At 39.5% G+C, this 15,207-nt stretch overlaps 1 protein-coding gene and 1 long non-coding RNA gene across 2 annotated transcripts in view; both read left to right on the top strand.

Moving 5' to 3' along the window:
* The window catches only part of LOC134753811 (FMRFamide receptor-like), a 242,721-nt gene that overhangs the window by 11,852 nt on the left and 215,662 nt on the right, over nt 1-15,207 (top strand). The window lies entirely within an intron of this gene.
* LOC134754664 (uncharacterized) lies at nt 12,054-12,450 on the top strand. The gene is made up of 2 exons (XR_010128959.1): nt 12,054-12,250; nt 12,346-12,450. It is a non-coding gene; the product is annotated as an uncharacterized LOC134754664 (long non-coding RNA).

A 15,207-nucleotide genomic window follows, 5' to 3' on the forward strand; every position in this document is an offset into this window, starting at 1 on the left:
TGACGGTATGCCCGGTATTTACTTGAAAAACCCAAAGTTAATTTGAGAGTTAATTCACGAGGTATGCAGAGCTGTTTTTCATTTAAGTTTTACTACTCGGGTGTCAGTGTGACGTGATATTTTTGGGACAGACGTGAAATTTTATACTAATTATTATTTGTATCTCCTTGGATATCACGGGCCTATGCATCCCGGTCTTTTGATAGGCTTGCGTGGGGATATAGATCCAACACGTAGAGGCCCCTTGGAGTATTATTACGAGCCTATTGTATCCCACTGCTGGGCAAAGGCCTCCCCCCTCTTCTTCCACTCCTCCTCTTCTTTATACTAATTATTTACGTAAAATAAATAGTCACGTGATTTAACCGCATCACTCATCCTGATACATTTTCCTTGTCGTTTGGCATTTGTATATGTATTACGATTGTGACCCCCTGATTTGATTGTGGAGACCGAAAATGGCGATAAAAACTCTTTTTTTTATAAATACGCATACGGCCCGCCTGATGTTAAGCAGTCTCCGTAGCCTTTGTACGCCTGCAACTCCAGTAGGCCGAGCACATGATTGACGCGACAGTATCTCGTCGCGAGATAGACTACCCGTCTTTTGCTAACTGTATGAATTAAAGGGGGACGGGTAGTCTATGTCGCGGCGAGATACTTCCGCGCCAATCATGTGCTAGCCCGCCAGAGGAGCTACATGAGCGTTGCCGACCCTAACACTCCGCACCCTCGTTGAGCTCTGGCAACCTTACTCACCGGCAGGAACACAACACTATGAGTAGGGTCTAGTGTTATTTGGACGCGGTTTTCTGTAAGGTGGAGGTACTTCCCCAGTTGGGCTCTGCAATGAATCAGATAACGCGACCTCATTGAGTTTAGGTTTGTAAGATTCGTCTCGATGACTGTTAAAAGTAAAATACAGTCGGCAATCTTTTGACCCATTCTCAACGTACATCAATCATTTCATTTTAAAAAGCCTAATCTAAACCGAACCTATTAGTGTTTGTATAATTTATCGGAAGTATTTTCTCAATACCAAAAGGCAACGTTAAATAATGTCTACTCAATCTGTAGACATTCCAATATATCAAATCGTTATATCGGACACATTCCAATATCAAATGGTTCTATCGGAAACATAAATTAATTGCTCCACAACAAATATTGGATTGATTGATGAAAAAAATATTATGATTGAAGGAAACCTGGTCTTGAATGATGAAAAGGTTACTTGCAATTCTTTTTAGGGTTCCGTACCCAAAGGATACAACAATCAAGCGGCCGTTAGCGACCGCTGCGAAGCTCAAAAACGGTCACATTTTTCATTTGTCTGCCCCTTCGGCACTCATGAAATGCTGATAGAGTTAGACCAAGATAAGTCTGCAACGATTTTGATAGCACACGCAGTGCAAGTGTTATTTTAAACGTTAAACTTCTATGAAACGATGATCCGTGTAGAGTATACGTGATGGCTTCCATTTTTGCACACTTCAAGTATCTTTTTGCGCAAGTGTAAGGCCTGAGTGGACGCCCGAAGCGGAGCGTTCAGCGGGGCGTCGGGTTTACATGTGATTTGAGCAGCGTGCACTAAGGCCGCTCCTATACGTTTGCATTTGTTTAACATGCACGCCGCACGCGCCGCCCGCTGCACGCCCAACTCGAGCGTCTACTCAGGCCTTACTAAGCGTCATTGTAAATCTGTGACTGCAACAGCTGCAGCTGCCATCTCAAAGTTACGTAAACGCCAGTTGGCATCCAAATGAAACCTTTATAATAAGAGTATACCTAGATAAAGGATTGAAGGCCCTAAATCAATACTTCGCATTATCGCTCATATTGCTCGGATGGGACCATCAATAACCCATAAAGGTCCCGTGACGTCGGACGACTCCGGCCCCGGCGGTGACGTCATTTGTCACTGCTAATCCACTTATGTGGGGGGAGGGGATTGGGGAAAACCGGAGACAAAATAACACGGCTCAAGTGTTTGCAGTGGTTTGCGTTTTGGGACTTGATAATGAAGTATTCTGCGTTAACAGACGTAACAGCCATTACAAAAAGGTTTAAAGTTGGACTGTACTGCTCGAAAATACGATACACAATTTGGGCTGTATTGCTCGGAAATACGATACACAATTTGGTGACTTTTGTAGGAATGTTGACTAGTTAAAATATATTTGGTCCAATTTTTGTCGATTATTTTATCGTTAATTTGTTACATATTTCGTTAGAAGGAATAAGAAATAACAACTTATCCTGAACACAATGTGTTTTGTTTTGCGTTCCGTAAGATTTCTAGGTGAAATTGCGCTTATATTGTACAGAAATATGAAAAATAATCAACAAAAATACAAATCGGCTCAATTTTAACTACAGAGCACCGGATGCATTTGATTGCCGGGACTATAAGCAATAACTGCATGATGAAGTTGACAATAGTGTGCTGTTGATTTAAAAACGCGATCGCGTAGGTACCACTGAGTTTCCCTCAGACCGAATAACCTTAATTGTTTAAACTTTAAACAGTTTAAACTGAAACAGATGAATGCTAAAGAAAAAGCGACAAAGCCCTCCAGTGATAAAAGATCCAAACATTGCAATACAATGCTGCCGCCATGACCCAGTGGCCTAGAGTAGAGGTGCAGGGCGTAAGCTGAAGATGCTAGCCACTGGAAGGCTTGGTTACTTTTAGGGTTCCGTACCTCAAAAGGAAAAAACGGAACCCTTATAGGATCACTCGTGCGTCTGTTTGTCTGTGTGTCCGTCTGTCACAGCCTATTTTCTCCAAAACTACTGGACTAATTAAGTTGAAATTTGGTACACATATGTAAGTTTGTGACCCAAAGATGGACATGTAACGTAAACATATTAATTTTAAACACGGGGGCCACTTTTGGGGGGTAAATGAGAAAATTAAAAAATAAACTTTGTCAAACTATATCGTGTTACATATCAAATGAACGAGCTCATTGTGAGAATCTCAAATGTATTTTTTTATAATTTTAAATTAAATAGTTTAGAAGTTATTCAAGAAAAGGCAGGCAAAAAATTACCATTCCCCCTTTATCTCCGAAACTACTGGGTCAAAAATTTTGAAAAAAATACACAAAATAGATCTTTACCTATAGATCACCGTAAAACCTATTAGAAATGTGCAGTCAAGCGTGAGTCGGACTCTCGGACTTAATTACTTAGTTTTTGATCCGACCCCTACGGGTTTTTTAAAGACATTAGATACATTGTTTAAATTGTGTAATGTACGGAACCCTTGGAACGCGAGTCCGACTCGCACTTGGCCGGTTTTTTCTTTAGTACAGTCGCCAACAGATATATCGGAGCGGTCAAGGTGCTCACAAATATCTTAACACGCCTTTATTTTCAAGGCTTTATTGTTACACACGCTTTGCGACATGCTACACTAACTGAACGGACTCCTGCGCACGGATCAACAAGCGGACATCTTCGCTGATCATTGGCTTAGGCTAACGTCCAGGTGCCTCGCCTATTGTGAGAGTAAAATAAAAAAGCGGCCAAGTGCGAGTCGGACTCGCGCACCGAGGGTTCCGTACTTTTTAGTATTTGTTGTTATAGCGGCAACAGAAATACATCATCTGTGAAAATTTCAACTGTCTAGCTATCACGGTTCATGAGATACAGCCTGGTGACATACAGTCAGACGGACAGACGGACAGCGGAGTCTTAGTAATAGGGTCCCGTTTTTACCCTTTGGGTACGGAACCCTAATGACCGTATATGACTCGGTAACCGGTAACTGATAATATATTAACAAAATGTGATATAAATATCTAGACATACTCGTACTTTATAACATTTTGCTAATGTAGCAATTAATTAGCATAGTAGCAAGTGTAATTAAAGGGTACACGGAAAGAACATGTCTAGGTCACTTTTATCTCAAAATGTAGAGCTCTTAATGAACTATTATTTATATCTTTTGCTACCACCAAAAAGACCTGACGGAATTACCATACATTTTGACATGGTTCCAAATTTTAAAACCGCGATTACTTAAAATGTTACTTAAGTGACTAGACATGTTCTTTCCGTGTACCCTTCAATTGGTGTAAACCGTTCTTGTTTGTAAATGAATATAAATAGTGAAATAGGCGTCGATCTGTCTAGCAGTCTACTCCCAACTGATATGGTGATGATTTCGGTTAAAGTACATTTCAGGATCAGAAAAACACCGCGTTTATCTTTAGCAAGCTCGTCACGTGCCTTCGTCTAAATGGATTTTTATGATTTCTGCCACGTAGCTTATATATTCCAGCCAGATATTGTAATGTATGTATGCTGTGTGCCATCATCTATCATGTGGTTGGAGATTAACTTTCAATCAAAATGCTTGTCAAAATGAAAATCCATACTCCATACTAATATTATAAATGCGAAAGTCTGTCTGTCTGTCTGTCTTTCTGTCTGTGTGTTCCCTCTTCACGCTTAAACCGCTGAATCGATCTAGATGAAATTTGGCATAGAGATAGTTTGAGTCCTTGAGAAGGACATAGGATAGATTTTATCCCGAAAATCATCCCTTAAGAAAGTAAAAAGCGGGGTGGAATTGAGATAATTAATGAAGTGCCTGCTATTTTGTGTGCATAATATGCTCAAATTGAATAATTGCTATGAGAATTTTTCCAGGCGCTATACTTAATTTAGCTGCTGTTACTAAGTCCACGCAGACGAAGTCGCGGGCAAAAGCTAGTACAGCAATAAAGGGTAATTTAGATTTCCTGATGAACGTCAAAATGGCGAATATTTTTTTGTTTTTTTCTCATTAATGTTGTTTAAAGTGTAGTATTGATAGCAGTGAACTAACGTGGGAGTGTGCAGTTATTATATAGAGTTAGACCAAAACACGCTGGACTTCGCTGTACGCCTGCAGCCTGTGGATGAGGTACACGCAGCGTTCTATGATTGCCATGCGTGTACAGTACAACGACGCGTTCAGGGGTCTTCCGGTTCGAACGCCATCTTGATAGTAGCCTCGTGATTAATTCCTTTGTTTTTTGCTCATGAATATTGTTTAAAGTGTAATATCGACAGCTTTATTATACAATAATCTAATGTGGTAGTGTGCAGTGAATGGAGAATTAATCTCAAAGCGTGTTTAACCACCATTTTGGAGTCAACGGCCGGTAGTCCACGTGCTTCTCGTAAAATCCGGCTATCGGTTTTACGAGACAACTACAACAACCACCGAACAGCGTCTTGCTCTAAGAGCATTTATTTTGTTCCTACCCTTTTACGTGACATTGGCTACGGGCAACACCGCTCTCAAGTCCATCAAGAAAAAGAAAGAAAGACGCGTTCAGGGTACTGTTGCGGCTGCCGCGATTCTGCAGCGCGTCGGGCATGTTCGCCGACGCGCATGTGGATGGTTTCCACGCGACGCTGCGCAAGCGCTGCGCCGCGACGCTCCGAAGGGTGCGCGACAGCCGCCACAGCCTCCTGGCCGTCGTGGCAGGGAGATGGGACAGTGCACTTATTAGGCACTGGACCTCCCAACATCTTAGTTTAGGTACTAACATAGTAATTTAATTATATTTGTAACTAACAAAATATGGATTGTATTATCGTCCGAATTAAATAATTTTTATTTTTAAACAAGTCTGCAACGATTTTGATAGCACACGCAGTGCATGTGTTATTTTAAACGTCAAACTTCTATGAAATTATGACGTATAAATAACACTTGCTCCGCGTGTGCTATCAAAATGGTTCCGGGTCGTACCTAAAAAAGAAAAAAAACCGAACCCTTATAGGTATGTCGTGCGTCTGTCTGTCCATCTGTCACAGCCTATATTCTCCGAAACTACTGGACCAATTAAGTTGAAATTCGGTATACATATGTAAGTTTGTGACCCAAAGATGTTTGACTTTGGAATGAGAAAATTAAAAAATAAAGTTTTTCAAACTATACTGTGTTACATTTCAAATGAAAGAGCTTATTGTGAGAATCTCAAATATTTATATAATTTTAGACTAAACAGTTTAAAAATTATTCAAGAAAATAGGCAAAAAATTACCATTCCTCCCCCTTTATCTCCGAAACTACTGGGTCTAAAATTAAAAAAAAAATACACATAATAGCTCCTTACCTATTTGACAGGAAAACCTATTAGAAATATGCAGTCAAGCGTGAGTCCTACTTAATTACTTACGGGTTTTTTAAAGAAATTTTACTCACGTTTCACTCTGTAAGGACCCCTTGGAACGCGAGGCCGACTCGCACTTGGCCGGTTTTTACTAGCTTTTATTTAACTTGCAATGTACCTATGTAAGTATGTATGTAATAGATTCCAATGAGGTCCTTAAAATTATTATGTTATTGAGTAATAGTAACACTTCTGGCATAGATGATATTACAACTAAAATAGTAAAACTAACCGGATCATTTATAAACACTCCTCTGGCACATTTGATAAATTTGTCTTTTATTCAAGGTTATTTTCCAGAACAGTTAAAGCTATCCATTGTAAAACCACTATTCAAAAAAGGAGACCGTGAAGACCCTAGTAACTACAGACCAATCACTATTGTCTCAATATTGTCGAAAATATTTGAAAAAGCTTTTTGCACTAGATTACACAATTTTTTAACTAAACATAATATTTTACATCCTAATCAATATGGATTTAGAAAAGGTCTCAATACAGAGGTGGCATGTTTCGAGTTTATTAAATATTTAACTGAATCTATTAATGACAAATCGCCTGTTATGTCCATATTCCTCGATATGACCAAAGCTTTTGACCTAGTCGATCACTCAAAACTTTTAAAAAAATTAGATGGTTGTGGAGTCAGAGGCCATTCGAATGATTGGCTCAGATCTTATTTAGATAACAGAAGGCAGTGCACAGAAATCACTAAATTTGTAGAAATTAAAAATCAAATACACAAAACACTATATAGATCACCTATTCGTAATGTAGTCTCAGGAGTACCTCAGGGTAGTAACTTAGGTCCACTGTTATTTTTACTATTTATAAACGATCTTCCTAAAGCCACACAGACCAAATCCATACTTTTTGCGGACGATACAACTATCATAGTAAGGAGCCAAGATCCGTATTCATATGAGGCAGATGTCAATAAAGCCTTGACGGACATTAATAATTGGATAACTAATAATAACCTTCTCATAAATTTATCCAAAACTCATTACATGCAATTCCATTCATATGGGGCATCCCCTCCCCATCTTAATATAAACATTGACAGCGCTGCTCTTCAGAAAACTGAAACAATTAAATTTTTAGGTTTATATATAGACTCATATCTAAACTGGAAAGACCATATAACATCAATTTGTTCAAGGCTCGATCGTTTTGTATTTGCCTTAAGAAAGTTACGTGATTCTGTATCTCCTGAAGCTGCACTTATTGCTTATCATGGTCATGTAGCATCCATTCTTAATTACGGCCTCATCATATTGGGTAACTCTGTAGATGTTGAAAGGGCATTCAAGCATCAAAAGAGATGTATACGTGTAATTGCAAATGCTCCTGTAGGTACCAGTTGTAGACCTTTGTTCAAACAGTTCAACATCTTGCCTTTGGCATGTATTTATATATTAAAAATATGTACTTTTGTTAAGCGATTTCCACATTATTTCGTAAAGCGTTCAGACTTGTTTTGTGCGAATCCAAGACCACAATATAAAAATCGCCTCAATCAGCCACGATGTATGACTAGCATTTATAAAAAAAATGCTTTTAATATGAGTATTGTGATCTATAATAAGTTGCCAGTTCAAATAAAAGCTCTCGAAGGCAATGAATTTAAGCAAACCTTACGAAATTGGCTTCTTGCTCGGTGCTTCTATAGTACACAAGATTTTTTAAATAACGTAGAGTAACAGTTTGTGTAAAATTGTAAATAATTGTTATCTTAATGGTTATGGTTATAACTACCATATATGAATGGCTGTTATTATATAATATTTAAAAATATTAATAAGATGTTGTTAGTTATTAAGTTGTTGTTAGTTATTAATTTTTCAAATGTAATTACATATTTTTTAAGATGCCTTCGTGGATTTGCATGCTGTTGTACACAGCTGAAAAGGTGAAACAGACCACTGTTTACTTACATTAACACCTGTAAACGTTACCCTTTTTTTGCAAATAAAAATTATTGTATTGTATGTAATATGTATTTAACATGTTTGTAAGGGTCAAATCTTGCAAGTTAAATTTGACCCACTTCCCGGTTTCCGGTGAAGCTGAAAATTTGCATACATATGTAAATCGGGTGACAATGCAATATTATGGTACCATCGAGCTGATCTGATGATGGAGACAGGAGGTGGCCATAGGAACTCTGTGATAAAACAACTTAACCTAATTGTGTTTGGGGTTTTTAGAATTGTCTCGATGAGTATTAGTTGCCTGTGGAAAGAAAAGTACAGTTAGCGATAAAAGCTTGTACCAAAAATGAAATTTTTGGCAAAAACTTATTTTAATCAACGCCCGGCATTTCGTCGTGGCTATTTGTAAAGACCAGCTATCGAGTTACTAAAAGCAACTACTGAATAACGTCATGCTAAACGAACAGCGTCATTGGCTAGAAGTGGCAACACATTAGCAGACAAAAATTTAGTTTTAAGAAGTTTGATCCCTTTACACAAACAAGACGAATGAACAAGTTTGGGAACAAAACAAATTATTTTATTAAATATTTTGATTTGTGTTTTTTAAGTAGTCACACTACTATATATAAATTAAAAACTGTAATAGATGTCATATATTAAAGAAAAAGTGACGAAGCCCTTCTAGTGGTGAAGGCCGGATTCGAACCGGCGTCTTAAGCTATCGCGGCTAACGCCATGAATCCCTAGGCCACCTCGTCACGGCGGTACCCGTCCCAATTTCTCGACTATATGTGGTATTTTCTATAAAAAGGGACCTTATTGTCGATGGCGCTCACACCATTATTAACGATGCTCTGATATAAATACAATGCCGCGCGGCGCTGTGCGGCGTAAGCGCCATCGACAATAAGGTCCCTTTTCATAGAAAATGCCCCATATGCTATCTTAGTAAGGCTAGGCGTCTTTGATCAGCTCTAAGGGCAAGCAGTGCGCGCTTGCACCTAAACGAATTCCTTACGGAATTACGTTATAGCGAGAGAGACTGGTGCTGCCATCTATAAACAAGTTTGGAAACAAATTAATTTATTAAATATTTTGATTTGTGTTTTTTAAGTAGTCACATCTATCATTAAATCATTTTACGGTTTAGACTCACTTGTTTTAGTCACTCGCGCGACATGTTTCGAAGAGCCTAGAACGCTGAACGCTGCTCGCACTATTAGTGCTTGAGAAAGGAGACCTAGGCTCTCGGAAACATGTCGCGCGAGTGACTAAAACAAGTGAGTCTAAACCGTAAAATGATTTAATGTTAGTATGTCTCACAACAGTTTAAATTCGATTAGTCACATCTATTCAAGTTTTTTATTTATTTTTATTATAAACTGATCGGCGATTGGCCCTAGTCACACCTGATGGAAAGTGAAGACAGGGCCTAAGATGGAGCTCACCGGTTCAGTAACAGCCTATTCACTCTTGTTTTAAAGAGACCGAGGTCATATTGATCAGGGAATACAGATGGCGGGAGCGCATTCCATTCCTTAGCCGTCCGTACCAAAAAGGAGGAGGCAAAACGTTTCGTCCGAACGAATGGAATGTGGACCATGAACGTGTGCATTCGCTCCTCGCGCCTGGATGTCCGATGATGGAAAGGGGAAGGTGGGATCAGGTCGTGCAGTTCCTGTGCGCACTCCCCGAAATGTATCCGATAGAACACCGATAGGCAAGCGACTCGACGGCGATGCTCAAGGCTCTGTATCCTTGACTTTTTTACTTTTTTAAGTTTTTTAAGTTTTTGACTTTTTTAAGAAGCATGAAGAAAAAGTTAACGTGAATATACAAAGAAACAGAGAGGGTTACAATCGCTTCCTTATTAATAAAGAAGGGAGTAGGGATTCGATATGTCACAATCACATAACATGCGGTGGGAGGATGGGAACATTAATTGCATGTAAAAAAATACGCAAGTACGCAAATATGCTAGAGGCTAGCACTGATTGACTAGCACTTTATCTTTTCGCGGATTAGCAAAGTAATATTTTGGTATGGCCAAGAGGTGGATAGAAGACCACAGATGACCAAAGGTGCGGTGAAGACTCGAGAAAATATGGGAGAACAGAAGCATAAACCGCAAAACAAAGGTCAGACTAATGTGGACCTTTGTTTTCTCGATCTTTTTGTATGCGTCCGAAACCTGGACCATCAAAACCGAAACCCATCGCAGGATAGATGCGTTCGAGATGTGGTGCTGGCGGAGAATGCTCCGTATTTCATGGACTGAACGCCGTACAAATGCGTCTATTCTCGACGAACTTAACATTACAACGAGGCTCTCCACTGTTTGTTCCCAACGTGTACTTGGTTTCTTCGGTCATCTGAGCAGGACAGGGCCAGATAGCCTGGAAAAGCTCATAATTACTGGCCGCATGGCAAGGAAGCGTAGAGATGGACGTATGGCAACGCGTTGGGCGGACAGAATAACATCAGTGACAAACGCCACACTGCAGGCTAGCATGCACTGGGCCGAAGACAGAGCGGCCTGGAGAGTGTCCACACTCGTCACGTCCTCACGTCCCTCAGCCATGAGGTTACGACAAGAAAGGAATTTTGGTATTAATTAATATCGATTTCCGCAAAGTAAAGCCTGATTAATAATATGTCATGTAAAAATTATCACGCAAGGTAATGTTGTTGCTATAATAAATAATGTTTTGAATCTTTCAAACTTGTGCGCCTGAAACATCATCATCATCATCACCCTCGCGCTTTCCCGGATTTTTGCCATGGTTTATAAGCCTCCCTATTCGCAAGAATTTCCGTAGGCACAAGTTTTCACGAAAGCGACTGCCATCTGACCTTCCAATACAGGGAAACCGCCTTATTCGGATTAATCCTGTTCCCTCACGATGTTTTCCACCGCCGAAAAGCGACTGGTAAATATCAAATGATATATCGTACACTTCCGAAACTCATCGTCCCGAGCAGGAGTTTGAACGCGTAATATCCGCCAAGTTGCACGCTCATACCGCTAGGCTACCAGCGTTCATTATAATGGCTGAAACATTGAAGAATTTTAATCAAAATCATGGAAAGCAAAGCGAAGCTATGTCACGAGCCATGAGAGCGGAATAGGGGCCCAGATGTAATTTCCGGGTAGACGGGAAGATCATTGGAAGAATTGAGAGCTATTAGGTATAATAGACAATTGATTTACACAATTATTTTGGTTTTATTATACCGTTGTTAAATACTTAGATATTTTAACAAACAATACTTTTACTTCAATTTATTACAACTGTTGCAACATCTGGTTCTAAATCAGGCACAAATTGCGGTAAAATTTTTAAGTAACATTATGCAGCCGTGCGATGGCGAAGTCATTATACGTATTAAAAATTAAAGATATCTAATATTGTTACGGTTTTAACAGCCCCTGGCACTGACTAAAATAACACTTGGTTTCACATTAAAGTTCAAAAATACAAATATACTTTATTCGTGTAGGCCTAGCAACAAATAATATGTACATATGTATTATCTTAAGTTAATTATCAGAGAAATTACGAGCTCAGACACAATGGCACGCGCCGTTACACGCGCTCAGACACAATGGCACACAATGGCCGACCGCTACCATAAAAGAAACAATTGCTTTTGTTTAACAGATAAGGGTCTTAGGCGTAAAAATCATTTGAGAAGATTTATACTATAAGAAATTAGTTAAAACCGTGGTTAAAACACAATTATTTATATAAACGGAAGAATAGTTTCACCGCTTCGGGCAAGACTCGAGCTTAAAGGGGCCCACTGATTATCAGTCCGCCGGACGATATCAGCCTGTTAGTTAGAACAAAAATTTGACAGTTCCTCTTTTTAGGGTTCCGTAGCTAAATGGCAAAAAACGGAACCCTTATAGATTCGTCATGTCTGTCAGCCACTTTTCTCTGAAACTATAAGAACTAATACTGTTGAAACTTGGTAAGTAGATGTATTCTGTGAACCGCATTAAGATTTTCACACAAAAATAGAAAAAAAAAATTTGGGGGTTCCCCATACTTGGAACTGAAACTCTTTTTTTCATCAAACCCATACGTGTGGGGTATCTATGGATAAGTCTTCAAAAATGATATTGAGGTTTCTAATATCATTTTTTTCTAAACTAAATAGTTTGCGCGAGACACTTCCAAAGTGGTAAAATGTGGCCCCTGTAACTTCTAAAATAAGAGAAGGATAAAACAAAAAAAAAATATATGATGTACATTACCATGCAAACTTCCACCGAAAATTGGTTTGAACGAGATCTAGTAAGTAGTTTTTTTTAATACGTCATAAATCGTAATCCGCAATTTACTTTTCACTCACGTTTCACATAAAAAATACATTGTTAAAATTATGTAATGTACGGAACCCTCGGTGCGCGAGTCCGACTCGCACTTTGCCGGTTTTTTGTTTACTAGACACGCACACACACACACATATAAAAAATGTGGTATCGCTCGCAGACGTACTCGTATCTGCTCGATAAAAAAAAATAGTTCAGTTAAACCACGTCTAATCGAGTAGCAACACACACCGTTTATGCTGTGATTTATTGGCAGATTTCAATTACTGATATTTTACTAAATTCCCCCGAAATAAGTGTTTCATCAGCTCGTATATCTTTACTAGGCGGTTATCACACTGGACGCGATTCTTGGAATACGGCGCGTATGGCACGTTTATGCCATGTTTATCCGTGATTCCGTGTACTCTTAATGCAGCGTACCATGTAGGCAAATAACACGCGAACGCGAAGCGAAGCGAACGTGTCCTACGTGGGTGATTTCGTTGCCAACGCGAACGCTGTGGACCCGCCAGGATTGCCATAAAACACTAACGTAACCTATCTATAGGTTTTTTTTTTTTTTAATAGCCTACTTTAGTGTCCCACTGCTGGGCAAAGGCCTCCCCTCGTTTCCTCCACTCGACCCTGTCGTTTGTAGTGTCCCGCCAATCCGGATAAAATGCGTCCAAGTCGTCCCGCCATCTCCTTTTCGGCCTGCCTGCACCCCGGCCCATCTATAGGATACCCTTACGAAAATCCTGAAAAGTTAACGGTTTCAGAATTATGACTAACTATAATCTGACAATCATTACATTATGACTCTCAATAATTATATACTGATTTAAACTAACACGATTTTCACTCATAATTTTAAAACTAACACAGGACTTAATCGCGTACAAACTTACGTTTATTTATGGTCTGACGTTTCGAACGTGACGTTACGTTCGTGGTCACAGGCAGACTTTTTTTTATACTACGTCGGTGGCAAACAAGCATACGGCCCGCCTGATGTTAAGCAGTCTCCGTAGCCTATGTACGCCTGCAACTCCAGAGGAGTTACACGCGCGTTGCCGACCCTAACACTCCTCTCCCTCGAGCTCTGGCAACCTTACTCACCGGCAGGAACACAACACTATTAGTAGGGTCTAGTGTTATTTGGCTGCGGTTTTCTGTAAGGTGGAGGTACCTCCCCAGTTGGGCTCTGCTCTAGATCTGGAATGACATCCGTTGTCCTGTGCCCTACCACACAAAGCGAGATGTCATTCACAGTGCCCATACCTCTTTTGGACGTAGTTTAAGGACATACCCGGGTCCAGACTGGCGAGGAATTGTATCAACATCTTCGTGCCGCGCGGGTTTTGCGAACGTAACGTCAAGTTCGAAACGTCAGGCCATAAATAAACGTAAGTTTATACGCGATTAAGTCGCGTGTTAGTCTCAATAATTATGTTACGGGAAACAACGGGATCCCATGTTCTAAGATATTAATCACCCACAGAATCTCCTGAACACATCATTTCGTAGTTTCCAGTCCGCTAACCTTATGCTTTGGCACATTCAAGCATGAACCTCAAAAGTGGTCACGTTTTTAGGGTTCCGTACCCAAAGGGTAAAAACGGGACCCTACTACTAAGACTCCGCTGTCCGTCTGTCTGTCACCAAGCTGTATCTCATGAACCGTGATAGCTAGACAGTTGAAATTTTCACAGATGATGTATTTCTGTTGCCGCTATAACAACAAATACTAAAAACAGAATAATATAAATATTTTAATGGGGCTCCCATACAACAAACGTGCGCGAGTCCGACTCGCACTTGGCCGGTTTTTTCATTTGTAGTCTGCCTATTTCGCATTAATGAAAATAATATGTTCACATAATTTACCACTACCATGCATATAAAATGAAATAAAAGAGTGGCTATAACAACAAAAATAATGTTACTTGCTATTGAAATCGACAACGATCAAGATTATTCTTCTCTGCGTTCAAAACGCGTTATAGTTGCCGGCGCTCACGCACCGTGCGTCAACGCCATCTATTGAGTGTTATTTCGTGGAATCGGTGAACGCTCCAGGGAATAAGGGCTCTTAAAAGGAAAGGGAATGACGACCGCTTTCCAGACAAACGTAGTTGGCGTAGTCCCCCATTTTCCTTCCTTGATATATGTAAATAATATTTTTATGCAATTTAGAGCTCTATCGCTTCGTTTAATTTTAATTTTAATAATAAGAGTCATCATCATCATCATCATCATGTCAGCCGATAGACGTCCACTGCTGGACATAGGCCTCCCCCAAGGCTCGCCACAATAATAAGAGTGAGGAGCGAAAAATTAATTTAATATGTTATTTTAATACCTACTCATATAATAATTAAAATTCCAAAAAAGTCAGTAAGGGGCATATATTGATTGACATACATCAAAATGTTTTTTATTTATTTATATAAGGATCACCAACGGATAATACATCTACACAAATACATTAGAACAAGGATAATTAACATTACAGATGTTTATCCACTTATAGGTGACCACAGCTCACACATGTATATTTCAAAGATATTATATAAACAACTAATATAACTTATTGAGAATAAATTAACTTAAAAATTACATGCATACACATACATATAATCACGCCTATTTCCCGGAGGGGTAGGCAGAGACCACGGATTTCCAGTTTTCCACTTGCTACGATCCTGACATATCTCTTTCGCTTCCTTCACTTTCATAACATTCCTCATACACGCTCGCCGGTTTA

The sequence above is a fragment of the Cydia strobilella genome, chromosome Z (genome assembly GCF_947568885.1).
Source record: "Cydia strobilella chromosome Z, ilCydStro3.1, whole genome shotgun sequence".
NCBI lineage: Eukaryota > Metazoa > Arthropoda > Insecta > Lepidoptera > Tortricidae > Cydia > Cydia strobilella.